The sequence below is a fragment of the Etheostoma cragini genome, chromosome 20 (genome assembly GCF_013103735.1).
Source record: "Etheostoma cragini isolate CJK2018 chromosome 20, CSU_Ecrag_1.0, whole genome shotgun sequence".
Taxonomy (NCBI): Eukaryota; Metazoa; Chordata; class Actinopteri; order Perciformes; family Percidae; genus Etheostoma; species Etheostoma cragini.
This window is the reverse complement of record NC_048426.1, coordinates 11,237,729-11,258,254: the sequence shown is the minus strand read 5'-3', so window position 1 is coordinate 11,258,254 and position 20,526 is coordinate 11,237,729. Positions and strand designations below refer to the sequence as shown.

The 20,526-nt window shown below is 41.5% G+C and overlaps 1 protein-coding gene and 1 long non-coding RNA gene across 5 annotated transcripts in view; both read right to left on the bottom strand.

The window, feature by feature from the left end:
- Positions 1-20,526, bottom strand: part of qkia (QKI, KH domain containing, RNA binding a) — an 80,701-nt gene that overhangs the window by 55,682 nt on the left and 4,493 nt on the right. The gene's annotated exons all lie outside the window — the stretch shown is intronic.
- Positions 179-20,504, bottom strand: LOC117936182. Its single transcript, XR_004654899.1, has 3 exons — positions 20,494-20,504; positions 18,027-18,028; positions 179-308 (listed from the first exon to the last, which is right to left on the bottom strand). It is a non-coding gene; the product is annotated as an uncharacterized LOC117936182 (long non-coding RNA).

Here is a 20,526-nt window from a genome sequence, read left to right as displayed (position 1 = left end):
TATTTCAGAACAAACAAGGGTCTCCGATTAAAAACGTTGGCTCGCAGCTGCAGGTTCCGCTACTTTAGAGCACCACACAGCACATATCTTCAAGTTTTTACAGAACGTCCAGTTTAACTGCCACAAGTTGATGTTCTTGAAATAAAGATCTCGAAAAACGACAAAAAACACGTTTAATATTTTCATTGCATTGTTAATTTATAAAAAGTAAAATAAATTAATATAAAAAAATATCATTAATCGATAGTCGATCGTTAATTCTCCCAACAATCGACTAAGAAAATGTAATCAAATGCCCATCCTTAGTACTGATACCACCAAAAGTACACAATACTCAATACCAAAGTCGATACCATGGTGTTAAAAAAGAAGGACTTTTCATGATTCTTGAAACCCAATTCGACTCAGTAACAAAACCATAAATCCCATGTCCTCCATTACAATGTGTATTTTGAGGATGACAAGGATAAGACATGGGGTCGGGACAATGTCATGTCACTCTTTTTCAGTGACAGTTTTTTTCTCTCCATAACTTTCAGTTACTGCTTTGGTGTGGGGTGGAGGGGTTTGAGTGGAAGGGGCAAGGAGAGTATGATTTACATGTAATCTGAAGCAGTTTTTCTTCTGGCTACTTTGAAGCGTGGCATCACCAAACAGCCGGTGTCAGTAACGTCTTCCATGAGTTCACTTGGAACTCACAGAAAGTAACAGACTAAACATGCTTGCTGTCTGCCTAGGTTGTTTTTCACATAGAAGCCGACTGATTAAAGTTAACTACACTGATGTGACTCTGTTCCGCTTAAACAAGCGCTTCAGGTGAAGTCGTGACAACTGTTGCTTTAGCTGTACGGTAAAGCCAGAGGCTGACTGCGCTCAGGTCAAGCCAACAGTGGGCAAAGTGTAGCACATGAAGACATCCATACTCACATCCGAATTATTATTACTATTATGTTTGTTTGTTTGTATATATATATATATATATATGTATATATATATATATATATATATATATATTAGGCCTGCACGATATTTGAAAAATCTTACATTGCGATATTTTTTTGCCCTTCGATATATATTGCGATATGAAAAAAGATTTTTTTTTAAAGATTAAATAGATAGCTCTGTTTATAAATAATATATCATTCACAACTACTGCTGGGATTTTGTTAGGAGAGTGCATCAACTTAGAAGAAAAAAATGAAAAAGGCTCTTTTAGAATGTGAACCATTCTTTGTTGAACTTTAATGCTTTACAAACAACACAGCAAGTAAGCGCTGTGACAAACGTTACTCTTCTGAAGTGATTTTGGAGAGGGAAATAAGGTAGAAATACGCTGGTTGACTAGCATGACTACCATTTTATTCATTTAATACTATCAATCCAGGCTAACGTGAATGGCAGTGACTGCATGTTGCTTCCTCTAAATTCCAAGTTGTGGTCGACTAGCAGGGCTAGCTCGTTAGTTTGATAAATTGATCAGACCTGCATGTCATGTGCACTAGCAAACTCTGTGTATCCAAGAACAATTATATCAGTGGAAATTACGTTAGATCAGACACAGACTTCTGTAGATTAGTGTTACGTTTCCAGCCTCCCGGCTCCTTACTGTAACGTTAGTTGGGAGAGACGGACCCCTTAGATCTTTAGGCTAACTATATTAGCTTTAGCCTGGCTAGTAGCAGCTTTCTGCTTGTTTCTTTAGGCTAACTAAGTCTTGGCCTGGCTGGTAGCAGCTTTCTGTGGGGGGAAATGGCCGGGAGACGTAATTATGTTGCATTAATCAGGTGATTTAGTCTGCATTTGCAGCGATTATAAAACACTGACTGCTGTAGCTTCACTGACTACCCATCAAAACATATGCCCATCACACGGAGAGCCTCACTTCCCATAACAAACCCTGTCAGACTAACGTCACATGCACACATTGCCCACAAGGCTACCTGTCTTAAAGGGGAAAGGTTGAACGGTAATCATGTAAAAGGAGAACGGTGGAAGTTTACTTTTCTATCAAGCAGCAAAAAGGATTATGTCAACACTGCAACGCGATCATCGTGCATGTGTACATTGCAATGTTGATGCTAAAACACAATATCAATCAGCCCTATATATATTTTAGAGCTACACTTAAAACACTTGTTTTTAGCAACTTTAATAAAAATCAACTCAAATTATGTTTCTCTATCACACACACACTTCAATTTTACTTTTACTCAATATAGTGACAGAAAAACCGAAGTCACTGGTTTATCAAATCCGTATTTTAACACATTCTTCCTTTCCCAATGATGTCAGAATCATTGAGGCGTTGGGCACACAGTTTACCTCCTCCTCTATTCTGATTGAACCAATGACAATATGCATGCTAAAAGCAGAATGTGTATGTGTGGTGATGGCCAAGAACAGCAATCAGCCAAGCCATTAATCATAAGTGGTGGCAAATGCAATGTTTTCAGGGGCTGTCAGTGTGACTGCATGCAGGAAGGGGAAGAAGTGCCAAGTACAATGTGGTTTTCTGTGGCTGCTGGCAGCAAGGTTGACGGTGTGCTATAAGAGCATGTCACAGCACGTTAGTTTGGGGACTAAACAAAGCAAACAGGCAGTGCAGACAAGGATAGAGGGGCCAAAGGAAAGGCAGAGCTTATGGATATTGTATTTTCAATTCCCCCCAAAAACAACACATTAACCTCTGTTGGAAATTATATTTGAAAAAGTTGGTATGTCATACATTTGGCGGAATGTATTTACCTTTGCACAACAGCAAATAGTGCTTGCAAAACAAATACCGTAGAGTGACTGTCACTTGACTCCAGCACCAATAAACAGATGGAATAATTGTGTTAAAACACAGCTCAAAACTAGGCAAAATTAACGGAGGCTTGATAAGGAGACGACAATCATCAGTGAAACAAAGTCATTAAACAACTGTCAAGTGGCCTAAAAATACAGTGTTACAGAATGTCTTAAAATGGCAAGACCACAAGTAGAAAATCTTGCCCCTCCCAAAACTGGCAGCTTGTAGGACTGTTGGTACGTGTCTGGAACCATCTTGAAAAACAATCTAAGCCGTCCCAAAATGAACATGGACCGTCCCAATTTTAAAATCTTTGTTTTTCTAAATTTCCATTACTTAAAACCATTGAGAAGGACCTTTAATATAAATAAATCACCATAAAAAGTATAAGATGATCAATCAACCTTTTTATTAAAATTCATCTAAAAAGATAAAGACTAAAAATTTGAGACTAAAGGTCAATCAGTCACACCACAAACAAAGGCCAATTTGGCAACAACCCTTGCCGTTCTTGCTATTTATCACACTGTTAGTGGGTGTGTCTAAAAGTTGGAGGAGCTGTGGGACACGATGTCACAGAAAGAGGTGCAGCTTGTTGCCAAGGACAAAATGCGATGGAGAGCTCTCTTTGCAGCCTTACGTCACATAGGGGACGAAGAAGAGTAAGTAAATAGGGGCATTAATTAAGCTGTTGCGGAATTTAGATTCTTCATAGTTAACATAAGGTTATCGTCATCTCAATCACTGTAATTGCAAACATGGGCTGCTGACTTGTTAGCGGTTGTTTATGACGTTACCGTTAACATTAAACCTGACTGGTTAACAATGACGCTATGTGAACTAGCAAGCTTGATGACTTGGGTTGAATTCCCCGTTAGAGCTGCAGCAGCCGTGAGGTCAGAGGCTGCCAGTTTAGGGTCTGGCTCTGCTCGGTTTTAAGAAACATTCTTCTAACTTTCTCTCTATGTGATCATTTTACAAGCAATTGCAGTCAAAGAGTCAAAACACAGCTGTTGTCTTTAACGTATGCCTTTAGTGTTTTTATGAGATGTTGTTACAGTTTTAAAATCATGATTCAAGCAGTGCAAAACAATTTTAGAATACGGGGAATCCAAACACGCACAGGCTATTAACGGGAACCACACTTGAGATGATAGACTATTTTACAAAAAAGTGTTTTCATGTCTGTCACATTTGGATAAACTACTAGTGTAAACAATTTAAATGATTCCTAAAAAAGTTGTAGCAAAAAGCTTATCCTCTTTACTCACATCACCATGCTAACACATCCAAAGCTTAACAGTAAAATGTGTGGTTCAGACTGTATCTGCAGAGCTATTAAAACCTCAGATTGGAATTAGAACAAGGGATCATCACATTTGATTACGTGGAACTGCTTTATGGGGCTGTTTGCTGGTGGGAGGCACGCTGGCAGCTCAATGAGCCATAAGAGTGCCAGTTTTGTGCACTTAGTGGGGTCTACCATAGAGTGAGGTGAAACTGGCTGGGAGGGCTGGCTCGATACTAACCCATAATGGCTTATTCTTAATGGTTGCCGCAAGGGGCCAACGTTCATTACTCTCTGCGTGGGGGACTGTCAACGGGATCCTGGGGTGAGACTTGTGAGTGCATTGTACACTCACAGACACTTAAACTTGAGGGAGGCACCCCAAGGCGAGTGAGCAAGGTAGAAAGCTACAGAAACTGTTTTCTTACCTTCACACACTCACACAGATAGAATTTCCTTGCAGGAGGCCCCACAGAGTGTTGGTGTGGTAGTTAACAGAAAGCTAAAAGGTCCTCCTTGAGATAGTTTCAGAATACTGCTAATTATTCACCGATGATGAAAATATTCATATCAAGCACGGCAAAAGCTAGAATTTTGTGCGGAAATATAAATAAATTCTTCTCTCCTCAGTTCACCTTTTAAAGTAGCCCAATACCCTGGCTTAGCTAAAACAGCCAACCTAATGCACACAAATGCCGACTCAGGGCCCCCTCTAAAATACTAAGCAAAGACAGGCTATTTTGCTGCTGCTTTTGCCATCTAAATGGGGAGTGATATGTAGCGTTAAATTGGAAGTCACAGCAATAGTCATTTAACAGGCTGGCTTTAAGAGAGAAGCCTCATGAGCTGAAAATGGTTTCACAAATTTGAAATGATATACTTGGTCAAAAACAGGAAATGGCCTGCCTCAACCAAGCTACAATACACGAGGAATCCCACCTTTTACTTCCATGAGGCTGTATCGGTTTGGTTCCATACACACCAAAAGGGATGCTTAGTTATGACAGGCGCACAAAACTGGTGGCTTAAATAGTATCAACACAAACACACTCATGGCATGAAAAAAGCATGCACTCAATCAGCCAAGCATATTGTTGGTTCTTCTTATTGTATCAAATTGCTCTCAGTCAATCAGAAATGATAATGAACCTCAAATCTGAATATTTAACAAAAGGAAAAGTGAGTTTTGGCTTCCTCAGGAGATTATATATGTATGCAGAATGATTAGGCAATTACAAGCGTGCAGAATTATTATGCAACCAAATGAATAACAAAAATGTTCCCATCTTGCTTGTTTATTTTAATTTCTTAGGAGTAAGAATAAAACTCAAAATAAACAAATGAACACTACTGACACTGAAATATTCAGTGACCAATATAGCCACCCTTCTTTTCAGTAACTGTAATGAGCCTTCCATTCATGTAATCAATTAGTTTCTTGATCTATTGATGATCAAACTTTAGTGCAGCAGCAACCAAAGTCTCCCAAATGTTGTTCAAAGAGCTGTATTGTCTTCACTCAGTGTAAATCTCACATTTAAGAAGGGCCCACAAGTTCTCAATGGGGTTTAGGTCAGGTTAGGGAGGGGGGCAAGTCATTATTCTGTCATCTTTAAGGCCCTAACTGGCTAGCCACGCAGTTGAGTACGTGGATGTGTGTGATGAAGCATTGTACCGCATAAAAAGAATTGCCTTTTTGAAGGACATACACTTTTTTCCTTTACTACTGCTTGAAAAAAAAGTATTTTCTAAAAACTAGCAGTAGTTTTGGGAGTTGATTTTTCATCTTCAACCCAAAAAGGTCCAACTAGCTCCTCCTTAATAATAGCAACCGATACCAGTACCCCACCTAGCTGGTGTCTGACTTGAACTGGAGCTCAGAGACAGAGAGAGATTGATGGATCCATCCATCTCCATGAAGAGTTACTCTCATTTCATCTGTCCATAAAACCTTCGAAAAATCTGTCTTCAGATATTTCTTGGTGCAGTCTTTAATTTTCAACTTATGAGTCTTGTCTTGTTAAGTGGTGGTCAGGTTTTAGCCTCTCTTACCTGGGTTGTGTCTGTGAGCACTGAACACCTTGTACTTCTGGACACTCCAGTTAGGTTGCATTTCTGGATTAAGGCAGCATTGGAGGTAAGTTTACACTCAATTCTTCTCATTTAATTCTTGATTGTTCGTGATCACGCCTCAGTATCTCCTCCCTCATCAAATAAATGCACATTACCTGAAAATCCTTAAATCATATTAGCATTTATGTTTATATAACTTGGAATGGGATAATATGCCTAAAAATGATAAGGTCAAAAAAACTCACTTGCATAACAATTTGCACACAGTGTAGAAACAACAGTTTTATCCACTGAGGCCCCAGGTACACTTTTACAAAGATGCATCCGCACTTCCAGACACACATCCCACAACAATGAAGGGGATGCTATGCAAAATGAAGCACAGGATGCATGCTGAGCTCAACAAGATGTGATAAAACGAGATAAGGAATGGGAAGAATAACAGGATGAAGAGTCAGGATGCATGCTGATGGGGTGTATGTCTGTGGATTGGAAGAGCAGTCCTCGATCCCATTTTGTGTTGACCGTTGCCCAGGAACCCTGTCCTATTGCCCATTAAAAAGGGGGGGGGGGGGGGGGGGGGGGGGGGGGGGGGGGGGTTTCGTAGCCGGGTTAGCTCAGTTGGTAGAGCAGGCGCACACATGCAGTGGTTTACGCCTTGACACAGCAGCCGCGGGTTCAACTCTGCCCAGTGGCCCTTAGCGACATGTCATTCCCCTTCTCTCTCTCCCCTTTCATGTCTTCAACTGTCCTGTGGAAATAAAGGCCTAAAATGCCCCAAATAATAATCTTAAAAAAGGGGGTATTTCTGCCCTGATGGGCCCCAAGAAGACTACCGTTTCCTGTCAGTAGAAAGACTGGCTAAGATAGAACAAAAGACAATGCTTCAAATTAGGCCTGCACAATTCAGGGAGAAATGTCAATCACAATTTATTTTTGCATGTAATTGATTTCATGATTCTCTGCCATGATTTTTTGACAATGACAAAACAAATTGGCAGTACCAAACTGATTTTTTTTGGCAGCTATATCACATTGCTCATCCCAACAAGCCTGTAAACAGAGGCAATGCAGCGCTTGGGAGCACTTTAAAACCGATTTTATATAGTCTATGTTTAAAACTCACAGACGCAAGTAGTAGTGTTTGCGATGCAGTCGGCTCGTAAAATTAAATAAGAATCAAAGTCTGTTTTTAAAATCGGTTATTTAAAGTTTTTATCGTGAACAGGGTGAATCAAGGTTGCGTTTTTATAACGATTACTCGTGCAAGACTACCTCAGATGGTGCTGAAATGTTAAGAAGAATAACTGAGCTTAATCTGTTGAGCAACATTGAGATGATATAAAAAGGGCTGAGCACTATTCATCTATTAAACACATGTCCACCCCTACACACAGCTGCCTGCTGCTACAATGGCAGGAAAGGTCCAGCTGTCAGAAGGGGAAACAAGACAGGAACAGAGAGGAAGGAAAGGCTCTGACTGTCAATGTGACTGGAGAAGATAACATGCATTGTGCTTTCTGTCCCCACCCATGTAACCAAGGAGACCACAGTGCTCATGAGGAAGATGGAGGGAGGATAATTTGTCATGCTTCCCACCATCAGTTCAAAATTTGACTTTGTGTCTATGATCTAACCTCCATCTTTGTCCTCTGATCTATAGGAATAATTTACCTATGCTTTCAAAACAATCTGAATCCACAGGATTGTGTAATGTCTTCAGTGGGATTCTGAAGTCTATTGACAGAACACCAAATGCTTAAGATGAAGGAAACAAAATGGGAGGTGGTAACATTCAGCGGGTCTTTTCAATTAACCATTGTGTTGTCTTCCCATAAAATTTGAAAATCAACACTTTTGTTGATGCTTCTAAATCAATGTTTTAACTTTTTTTACATTTTGGTCCCTTTTTATAACACTTTTTATGCTTTTTTCCAATGTCATTTTTTTAAAACTTTTTTACACTACATAACACTAACTTATTAACTTTAGTTTTACAGTTATCTTTTGAATTTATGGTCTATAAACCTCACTTATAGGAAATTATACCTAAGGTTTGAGTTAGAAAAGCAGTAATTAGGAATTATTTTGACTAAAATGAAAAGGAAAGTTTGTTGATGGATAATCACAGACTGGAATAGGTCAACTTTATCTCAATACTATTTCGAAAACCACTTGTTTTTTTTCTCCTTCAAATGCTATACAATTGAATAAGACCCCCCAAATTCATGAAAGTAGAAATTGGTAATTGCTGAAGAGCGTTGTGTGGAATCAATCAATTTTGGGTAATTACAATTGGGTAGTTAAAAAGAACATTGATATTGGAAAACAGGTAAATTTGACCTGAGAACAACATGAGGGTTTAGCGCTAGGATCAAGGTGCTCTATACCGCCATCATTGAGTCCATCTTCACCTGCTATATCACCTGTATCACCACCTGATACGCTGCTGCCACTGCCAAGGACAAGGGCAGGCTACAGCGTATCATCCACTCTGCCGAGCAAGTAATTGGCTGCAATCTGCCGTCTCTCCAGGACCTAAACGCCTTGAGGACGCTGAGGCGAGCAGAACAGATTGTAGCCGATCCCACTCACCCCGGACGCAATCAGTTTGAACCTCTCCCTTCTGGCAGGAGGCTGCGGTCCATCAGGACCAAAACTTCATGACACAAAACGGTTTCTTTACCTCTGCAGTTGTTTATTTCATATCAATGTGTAATAGGTTATTTTATGTAAGGACCAACCACCAAGGAAAATTCCTTGTAAGTCTGAGTTACTTGCCAATAAAATATTTTGATTCCGATTAGCAGAGATCGTGGGATTTCCCTACCTGAATTAATACTGCACATAAACACAAAACTGCTTTGCTAGCTTAATCGTGTTGTAACTCAGATATCTGCTGAAAAAATTCATTTTCTATCGACAGATTTAGCTCCTGTACGTCCGTGAAATTGACATGTTCTAAATTCAACTCTGTAATGTTGACACGAAAATGGTGGAGTAATATTTTAAGTGATGAGAATGGTTTGCTCAAATGGCTCTGGGTGTGCGGTCATGCTGATTTGAGCACGTTCTAAATGTCTAGACCAATCAGACTGTCAATTTGTTGTATAAGCACAGTCAAACAGCAATACAAAAGGAGCATAAGACCGGGGCAGCATTTTAACTGTAAACCTTTGGCAAATCCTTACATCAACTGTTACTGAAGTGATTTTGCCGAGGAGCAGATGGGAGCTGGAGGAGCTTGCCAGAAGTTCAGCATTGAGCATGTCAACAAACAGATTGAAAAAAAAAATCTCTTTATTTAATAAGGTTTGGTAGGTGGGGAGTGACAGAATGAGGAACTACTACATTCCTTTCCCTCTCTCATTATCAGGGAATGAGGTCACTTGATTAAAATAAGAAAACACTGATGCCCCAAAACAGAGACCTTTGAGTTAGGACTGCACGATATTCGACAAAAACTGACATGATTTATTTTTCTGCGACACACACACACACACACACACACACACACACACACACACACACACACACACACAGCGTATAATTGTGTAAAAGGAGTATGGTGAACGTTTACTTTTCTATCAAGCAGCAAAAGCATCAACATTGCAACGTCCTGCAAAGTGACTATTGCACATCGCAATGTTGATGCTAAAACAATATTGTTCAGCTCTACTTTGAGTACTTTCATAAGCAATTATTATTCACTCCCATTTTCTGTTTCAGACCATCAGACATTCACAGACTCATCTGCCCAAAGAGCAACATTTAAACTTAACACTGACCTGTAGTAATAGGGTTTTACCTGGATCAGAATTAGACCAAGGTAGTGCCTCAAAACACCACATCAACCTACTGAAACTGGCTTTATTATGTAGGGACAATATTCTACATAATACACATTAACTTTCCCAGGTAGCAGCAAAGCTATGATTTAACAATCCAAAACGCTAAAAACGTATCATATCCTGCTTAAAGTATCCACGCAGAAAAGCCCTAGGAGGGGCAGAGTTAATGAACACAGAAAGACAAACCGATAACATCACAATGTCTACATATGTGTTTGGGTTAGCGGTTGTCTTATCCCCAGGCACAGGGCTGGCTGGGGCTTGTACCTACCATCTAAAAACGTCACTTAGTCGCTGTCCCTGGGTGTGACAACACACAGACTCACAGCTGTTGTGTCTTTGTGCCATCTTCATTGTCTTCACAGCCTGACATACTATTTTCCAGGATCTGAAGCTTGCTCTTGTAAACACAATTTAGACATACACAAAATGTGTTAAATATCAGGATGGATATGCATGGTCCTCTTTTAGAACTTCCATTGTTTTGGGCCAAAATACAAGGATAGATTAGATGCGAGTGTTGGAAGTTGTACATTAACAGCTACGTACTGATTGTCTATGAAGGGCAAACTGGCCAGGCACTGTTTAGAGACGCTGAAAAACTCTCTTGGTGTGTGATGCATTTCCTGATATTAAGATCGCTCGTCTTAAAAAAAGGACAGAAAATGAAAAGAGGAGAAAAAGGCTGCCTATGACTTACTCCCTTTTCATTGCTGCTCATCATGGGAGCTGCCGTGTTTGGTCTGGTTGTCTGCTCCTGGAGATTATTCAGATGATCCGTTTTGCCTGCCAAGTCATGTTGAATGTACCATTTAGAGCATTTAAAAAACAAAGATATTGGAGGGGCTGTAACAACTGGGTCAGAGTGTCATAAGGGGAGAAGACCAAGAGTCCCTGACTCAACTGTCTTTAAACATTGATCTTTCTCAAAGTGAATAGGGTCCCGAGCGCAGAAAGTGAGAGCTAGGCTGATGCAAACCGACAGAATGCACAGCAGGCCTTTAATGTCACCACTGGTCCTCACATGAAAGAGGCAATGTAGCCCCAAGGCTGATTTTTTTTTTTTGCCTCAAATACAAGTAGAGAGGCATGCTGCAAAAGAGAAAACGGAAGAAGAGGAGATGTAAAAGGAAAACACAAACACAAAGGGCAGCAGTAGAGTGACTCTGCTAATATAAAAAGGTAAAAAGAAAGCCAGGAAAAACTGTATCAATCCACTGGGAAAGATAATACTGATTTTCTCCTATGGAAAACTGTATGATAACTATAGAATGCAATATTAAAAACAGATTAGTGGGGTGCATGTACATGGTTAAGACTGAAAGAAAATGTTAGGAGGCAAAACGCAAAGCAAACTGTGTACATGTGTAAAACTGGGGTCCAGACGGAAAGTAGTATATTTTATACATCATGGTGATGAGGGAGAAGCAGAGATAGAACCAAGATTTTGTTTATCTAAAGTGTCAGACGCTCAATAAAAAAAATAAGGTAGCAGGTAGAGCTCCCATCACAAACAGCCTTAACTCATGTCAGACAAATACTCTCCAAGAAAGCACAGTGGGGGAGAGGAAGGGTGGAACAGGGAAGGGGAGAGAAGGATTAGAGGGGACAGAGAGAGACAAGTCCGTCTCCTGGCAGAGTATTCTTCACCTTAAGGTGTCAACAGCAGCTGGTGCCTTGGCAACTTGCTCATAACCACACCTGTCTCCCCTGCTGTGTCTACACACCGTCCAAGTCCAGCTGCCTTTAACCTAAATGACCACCAGGTTTTACAATTCATTATTTGATTTACCCACACAACGCAGGTGATCACAAATGTCCAATCCAACGTTTAGCAATTTGAATCAAATCACTCCATGTCAGTGAGCGTGTCCTGGCACGTCCCGCAAGAACATATATAAACCAGACAAACAGGAGCAGCTGTAATCTCATCCAAGACGACAATAAAACAATACCTTGCCAGTCTTTTATGAGCACCATTCCTATGTAATGACACTGAGCTGAAAGTTAAGGCCAAAGTGTGCTGGGGCAGCATCTATAAGGTCAAGAAAAACTGTTTTGTTGTGCCAGATGGTTGTACTTTTAAACAAACCACTCTATAAAAAACTTATTTTAACTCAATTAAGAGTTGTGTAACCTGTCAAAAATGGCCAGAATGTCTCTGCACACATTAGTAACAGTCAATGACACTTTTCGATTGTAATCCATTTACTTTGTGTGAGCTATTTAACCATGTGAAAGCTAGCTACAGCATATCAATAAAAGTCCAATAAATTGATTTGACCCATAATACAATCCCTCGTATTAGCGTAATGGCCAATCAGGAATAATGTTTAAAGGCCCCTTTCACACAGCCAGTTATTCCGCATTGTTTTTCTAAGGTACATATACAGGGGGCTGAGTTGTTCCGCCATTTAGCAAGCAGTGGAGGGGGGGAGAGAGAGAGAGAGAGAGAGAGAGAGAGAGAGAGAGAGAGAGAGAGAGAGAGAGAGAGAGACCGACGCGGTTGTATTACACCTCCTGCATCTTTTGCATGCTGGCATGCTATCTAAAATCAGACACTGGGGCATCATTATGTTGATTCGCTGTTTTTACACTGTTCAATGTATAAAAAAAAAAAAAGCCAGCAAGAGCAACAGCATGGAAGGCTGGGTCTTGGGTTGCAAAAAAAACACATCACTGCGCAGCTTAAAGAACTGCACATTCAGCACACAACTAAGATAATAAACCAAATTATGATTGCAACACATAAAAATGCACTGCAATGTATTGGACTTGCTTTACAAACATCACTTGTGTTCACACTTCTATGCAAACTGGTAGGAATGACCCGTTAATGCACAAAAACCCATTGTGTATCATTAGCTGAGGGGGAGAAAGAGAGTGACAGAGGAGTGAAGTATGGAGCTGAGGGAGGGGTCACTGACCTTCCTCATAACCAACCAAATGACCTCATTCACAGCACACAGGAATCTTCTGTCTCCCCCCACTGTTCTTTATCACATTCACCATCCTCCCATCGCTCTCCGCAGACTTGCTCGCCTTTTTACTTCTTCTTTTTCAGCGAACACAATCAATCAACTGAGCAGGGATGAGACTCATGCTCACTAACCCTTTCATATTTACAGCACATTCTTTCCTGAGTTTACGCCGTCTTTCCTATGTCACACACTGTGCTAAAGAGGCTCTTTGTTTGACCAATTAAAGTCTAATCATACAAAACCACCCATTGTTTCTGCTTGGTAATCTCCTCTAAACCATTGAACTGATAAGGACAGACAGACTTAAGCCTCACTGCAAACAGCACAAAGCAGCAACAAACTCTAAACAAACTGAACAGTCACAAACAGTTTCACTTGCAGTTGTACAAGTCTGATTTAATTCATGTGTTTCTACAATCAGCATGGGTTGAACGCGTTGCACATGGGCATAAATTATGCTAAGTAAATCATGTTTTACATTACAGCACAAGTCTGCGAGGCAGACAGCCTCTGTAAAATACAACTGTGCAACACATGTAGTTCTAGTTATGCTAGACAGTCACTATGTGTGACTGTGTCATTGAGACAGAGAAGTTTAAGCAACTGAAATATTGCTTGATAGGTAAAGGGGGCAGTGGATTTAAAAGAAAGAAGTGAATATTAGACAAAGTATGTAGGCAAAAATGGATACACTTGAGAATCGCAATATGTTATTTGGCAATACTGTATCTATTTTCAAAAAAGCAATATCTTAATTTTTTTAACATTCAAAAATATTAATGTAAGACAGTGGTTCACACTTATGTTGTGTTTAAACCCCCTACAACTAGATGGCTATGCTGAGACGCACCACTAGTGTCCTTACCTATCAGTACCTAGCAGTGCCTTACTTTTTGCTAGAAGCTAACAATGAAACAATATTCTCGCAATGGGTCACATCTCTGGCCCAGGTCCAGCAGCTCCGTCTCATACGCTATTACTCTACCAACTGAAGTTAGTTGCATTCAATAGCTTCTGTGTTCTTCGCCGTGGCGGCCACAATAGCAAAGTTACCAGTGGAAACACTGGTACAAATACAGGTATGCCCCTCATACTTAACAATAGACAGCTGTGTTAATACAAAATTAAAACTGTGGACAAATGTCAGAAGTGTGGACCAGGCCGCTGTGTGGCCGGGCCAGGGGAGTTAGACGAGAGAGAGTAGAGGAGAGATCCAACACAGGCACGGCTTTACAGGCAAAATGGGTCATGTAACGCAAAACTAAACCATATCCATATAAACAGCATTGCAGCGGATGAGAGGACATTTACACCGGTGCGTCCTAGAGGAGCTAACAGCTAACAGACGCTACTAGCACCGGTCACTGCTGTTGTCTGAAAAACAACAGACGGGACAAAAGGTTGCTTTTACTGGTAAACTTTAAGACCGACGTATAACCGACTGCTATCTGTTGAGTTTTCCTCCCGTTACTCTGTCCTCTGTGACTGTCTACATCTAGAAACTAAGCTGCACGGGGTGCCGGGAACTACTCTGGTTGGCTCATGAGCAGACGGCTTTACAGAGTGGTAGATTGGCTTTGCAAAAAACCCGGAGCATTCTATGAAACGGCATTAAAAAAATAAATAAAATAAAATCACACAAATGTGATCGGCGGAAGTCCAAATCTTGATCGCGATTAAAATTCGATTAATTGTGCAGCCCTATCTAATAAAGACTAAAATAAAACAGTCCTTTGTGAGTTGTAGCCACCACATGCTACTAGCTTAAAAGCCAAACATCCAAATACTTTTCCACACCCACACACACCCCCACACACACCCCCACCCCCACACCCCCACACACACACCCCCACCCCCCCCCACACACACACACACACACAAAGTCTTGTTTGAAGGTTGCCACAAACCATCTGGGAGAAACACCAAACATGTGGAAGAAGGTGCTCTGGTCAGATAAAACCAAAATCAAACCTTTTTGTCAACAATGCAAAACGTTATGTTTGGCGTTAAAGCAACACAGCTCATCACCCTGAACACACTATCCCCACTGTCAAACATGGTGGTGGCAGCATCATGGTTTGGGCCTGCTTTTCTTCAGCAGGGACAGGGAAGATGGTTAAAATTTATGGGAAGATGGATGGAGACAAATACAGGACCAGTATAGAAGAAAACCTGAGTGAGTCTGCAAAAGACCTGAGTTTGGGATGGAGATTTGTCTTCCAACAAGACAATGATCCAAAATATAATGCAAAATCTACAATGGAATGGTTAACAAATAAATATCCAAGTCAAAGTCCAGACCTGAATCCAATTGAATCTGTGGAAAGAACTGAAAACTGCTGTTGGCAAACGCTCTCCATCCGACCTCACTGAGCTCGAGCTGTTTTGCAAGGAGGAATGGGCAAAAATGTCAGGCTCTTGATGTGCAAAACTGATAGACCTACCCCAAGCGACTTAAAGCTGTAACAGCAGCAAAAGGTGGCGCTACAAAGTATTAACTTAAGGGGGCTGAATAAATTTGCAAGCCCAATTTTTCAGTTTTTTTATTTGTTAAAGTTTGAAATCTCCAATAAATTTCCTTCCACTAAATGATTGTGTCCCACTTGTTTGTTTATTCTTCACACAAAAATTGACAGTTTTACATCTGTATGTTTGAGGTCTGAAATGTGGCGAAAGGTCAAAGGGGGCTGAGTAGTTTCGCCACACACACACACACACACACACACACACACACACACACACACACACACACACACACACACACACACACACACACACACACACACACACACACACACACACACACACACACACACACACACACACACACACACACACACACACACACACACACACACACACACACACACACACACACACACACACACACACACACACACACACACACACACACACACACACACACTTAATGGTTAAACTGAGGATTGGCAGTGGACCTCATGTTTGGCACAATATCACAAGAGCAGGAAATAGCAACAGGAGTACTCTGAATGGTATGACATGGATTCTGACATGTAAGGGCTAAATAACGTGTTGAAACTGTTGAGAAGCAGATGAGACCGGTTAAGACTGGAGTTCCCACTGCTTCATATCTGATGGTAAAACACTACAGAGGAATCTTACTACCTCTTGCCACCAAACTTTCTGAGGCCCTAAGGGAAGGTTATGGCAGCACCGCCTGCTCTTGACAAACCTCACAGAAACAACACGGGCTGCTGGGGGACAGGTAAATTATTCATCTTTGATTTATCGGCCAGCCTGCAACTAGTGAGAAACCAAGGCAAAGGCTGCAAACCACAAGCAGGAGGAGGACGGGGCTAGCGAGCCTCTTTGACTAGAGTTTGGATGAGGATGAGGGTGGAATGTTTCACATATAAACAGGATCCTAAATTGGCATCGTTCTTGCGTTTATGTTGTGTCTCCCTCCTTCCTGTATTTCCTCTTTGTTTTAGAGTGAAACATTGATTAAAAGGAAGGATTGTGGAAAAGGTGCACTGTGCCTTCTTCCGTGTATGTACTGTACATTTCTGTATGTTGTCATCTGGACCAATGTTTTGTTTGTTTAAAAAAAAAAATGTATCACTAAAAAATAAAATAAACAGGTCCAGAATTAACACCTGCCAATCGCCAAATGCGATTACATTTCCATTTGGTGGTAAATCTCAGATTTCACCATACTCATGGTGAGTAAATGTTTGTACCAAAATAGTTCTGTTTTTCAGTCTTCATTTTAGTGAAGGTGCAGCTACTTTCTTCTTTTTCTCTGCTGTCTGCACGTCGGAGCTTCACAGTGACAGGCCAACACACGCACAAACACTGGTGCATACACCAGACGCCAGCCACCACATCACTTCTGTTTACACATAGCTAGCCTTTACCTCAGGCTTAGGCTTGTACCGGTGTTGATGTTCTGTCCATTGTCGGACACACTTTCCTGAAACCGGTTGCAGGACCGACACAAGTCTAAAGCGGCCCGTGGCGTGTACGTCTGAGCTGGTGTCCTGCACCTCACCTGCAGGATGTCTGTCTTCCTGGTATAGTCTGGGATGGCCAATTTCACTCGCCAGTCCTCATCAATAAAGTTGTATGAGTCACCTAGCAAAACCAGGAGCTTAAACCGCAACGTGCTGGTTCAAAGCTAGGACTAAGTTAATTAGCAGTTAAGAAATAGATTTATATTTTATTAATATTGTTTTAACAGATAATGTTAGGCTGATCTGGCGAAAGTCCAACTAGCAGGACTTTTACATTATGGACCCCAACCATAATGTTTAGTTATGTAGACCTAAGTTGCAAAAAACCTACAAATTAATATTATTATGAAGTAATATTTTGGGCGGTAGAAAATATGCTTGGCCGGTGGATTTTTTCATCTATTTTGGACACAGTCCAACACAGTTAAACAGTCAGTGAGATGGGAGTGAGTGTGTCACAGAATAAGAAGGTTTAGGAAAACATTACGGGACTTGTTTCAAACAAGTAAAATGGAGCTTGCTTTGTCCAGCCATGAAGCAAAAACTATCAACTTACAAACAAATTATACATTTAACATTTGTAGATATTTAAAGCAAGTTAGACGTTTCTGTGCCTTACTTTGGATGGAATTCACATTAAGCTAAGCTAAAACAGACTATAAGAGAGAGTATGGGGAAAACAAACACCAGGCTGGAGGTTAAATGCTCTGACTGTGCTCCCGGTTAAATTCCTGAGCTGGCTGCCAACACTCGCTTGCCATTCCTCCTCTGGAAGGAGAGAGAAAATGAATGTAGAGGGATGGGCTAGTCAGAGAGGAACAGAGTGAGCATTCAGATCATTTTTCTATGATAAAAATGGGAAAGGAAACCGGAAACAGTGACAAATGCCGCTGGTATGATTCATGAAAAAAACCTAACTGATAGACACTATGTCTATTGTGACAGTTCAGAGAGAGAAAGTGCAAGGCAATAAGAGGGAGAACTATGGGTTAGGGGGTGGGCGAGCTATTTAAAAACACTAAGAATATATCAGGGTCGAGCCCATACTTCTCGTTACTGAGAAACGCGTGTGCTGTGGATCCACAGCAATGTGTGGAGGTGGGACAAGAGCTATAATTCATGATGTAATCTAAATTAATCAAAACAAAGCTGAGAAATTGACCCACCTCTGTGGGAGAAGACACAAAAAGAGCAAGCTTCTCTTATCACCAGTCAAAAAACAGCCCCACACCCCTCCTTCTCCATGTTTGTCTGAAGAGAAAAACCATTGACTTGCCTCCTCCATAGTCCATTGTGGTTTAAAATGGGCGTTACTTCCCGTGGATGTTTTTCCACAAGAAACAAATGGTAAAAAGCTGACATAACGTGGGTCAAGGGCAATGGGAGGAGCCATGGCTTCAGAAAAAGAAATACACAACCCAATGTAATGAACGGGTCTGTGTCAGGAAGCAGTTGTGTGACATAATTCTTACAAAATCCCCTAATCTTCCTCTTTAACACTGCTCAGCATCAACACACACACACACACACACACACACACACACACACACACACACACACACACACACACACACACACACACACACACACACACACACACACACACACACACACACACACACACACACACACACACACACACACACACACACACACACACACACACACACACACACACACACACACACACACACACACACACACACGCACGCACACACGCTCTGACAGAAGCCACACAATGAAATCCCTTCAGCGAAATTCACTGTGCATCTAGTTAACCTTATTCACTATTCATTTTAATGTGATTGCTCCGCTTTAAGGCTTGAGGAATAAAAAAAAGAAAGCGATAAACTGCCTCAAGCAATGTGTTGAATAACAGCCGGCAGTAATAGAAGGGAAGACACTTAGTTAGTCAGATAGTGCCAGATAGTCAGCCAGGCAGTCAGGGTAGGGTATGGAGACAGAAGGCCAGGCAGAGGCAGCACTGATAAGGAGGCCCCAGCACACACAGGATTGAGGCCTAAGATAAGAGCCCAGAGCTGTTGTTGGATGACTTTATCATACAGCACCCGCTGTGGGGTGGCATTGCTGGGGCTGGAGTAGGGCCAAGGGAGCAAGATAGGTCTGGGGTTGCTAGAACAGGGACTGAAGCTCACACAGACACTGCGGTGGAGCTTGTGGTTAAGAGGGCTCCTAGGCAGAATCACGTCAGAAGGAAGAGGCAAGGAAAAGCTGGGTCCTGCCACAACCCTTACACCTCACCCTGTCAGACTTATGCCACCACCTAATTTATTACCAGGGAGGAGAGACTGAGAAAGAAGGACCACACTGAGTGCAAAAGAGAGACAGGAGGAGAAAGACAGCACAAAGCCCCCAATTCTGCTTTCTCAATGGTGGCGACGGCTCAGTATACCAGCTCACAGAACAGCTCTCGGCTAATTAAATTCCAGCTTAAGTGGTGCTTTGGGTGAGAATATGGGGAGAAGAAAAGGTTTAGGGGTGGGGTGATATGACAGGTTTCTGCTTGAAACAACAGTCCTGGCCTAAAACCCCCATTTCTCTCTTTGTCTGCACTCTCACGACTCTAATCTGTATCTTATTTTGCAAGCGGTACTCAGTCTTGTTAGCTGCTAAATTGATTGCATGTCAGGGGTTAGTGTGGGGCTAGCCCTGTGCAGTGAAATGTCAAGGGTCAATCCACAGTGGGAGGAAACAGTGCTGCAACAGACAGACACAGACAAAAAAGGGGGAGAACAAGACAGATTGACATAGATATGGGACATCAGGTAGAAGACCCATCACAGACTCCTAGTATTCTCCCATTTATCAAAATCTGTTCTCTAAACAGCTGTTCCCAAAAGACCAATTCCCTACACAGGCACCACAGTGGACAGCAGACAGTTTGTCCTCCAAATGCTGACAGCTCTCCTGGGAAGGTCCTGTTAAATCATGGCACACAGAGACAAACAAGCAGACACAAAACTGTATATGCAAAGGGGGGTGCTATAGCCGTGTACAAATGGTACAATGCACCCTGTTGCTCCGCCACACAGCCTGCAATGGAACAACGGACCATTTAATCTATTACACGAACAAAGCTCAAGAATGAGCCTGTAAGAAAAGGTAGGAATATAAATAAATTATATTGATAAATTATTATTATCCAACTTTTTGGTTCCCCGTGGAAACACTCAACACTAAACTAAATAAAATCCCTCCCTTCTCCTTTGGTCGGTTTCAATATTGCCTACACTTCACTTTTAGGCTACATCTCTAGATGTTATATGGGCTGTCTCTTCCTGCTAAGAGAAAATATTGCAGTTTGAAGCAGCTTGTTGGCTGGCAGATCATAAAGAGAAATAAAAAAAAACCTCCATAGCAGGTGCCACCTCAGGGAGATGAACAACTGCAACGCAAGGGGATTTCAAAAGGGGCCTGTCAATCGGCCACAGTGACCTTGTGTGTCTACACACATACTGGGAACGTTAGAGAGGCGTCCATGCAGTCACGCCACTAAGGCAGGGTGGGAGCAGTCTTCACACACAAG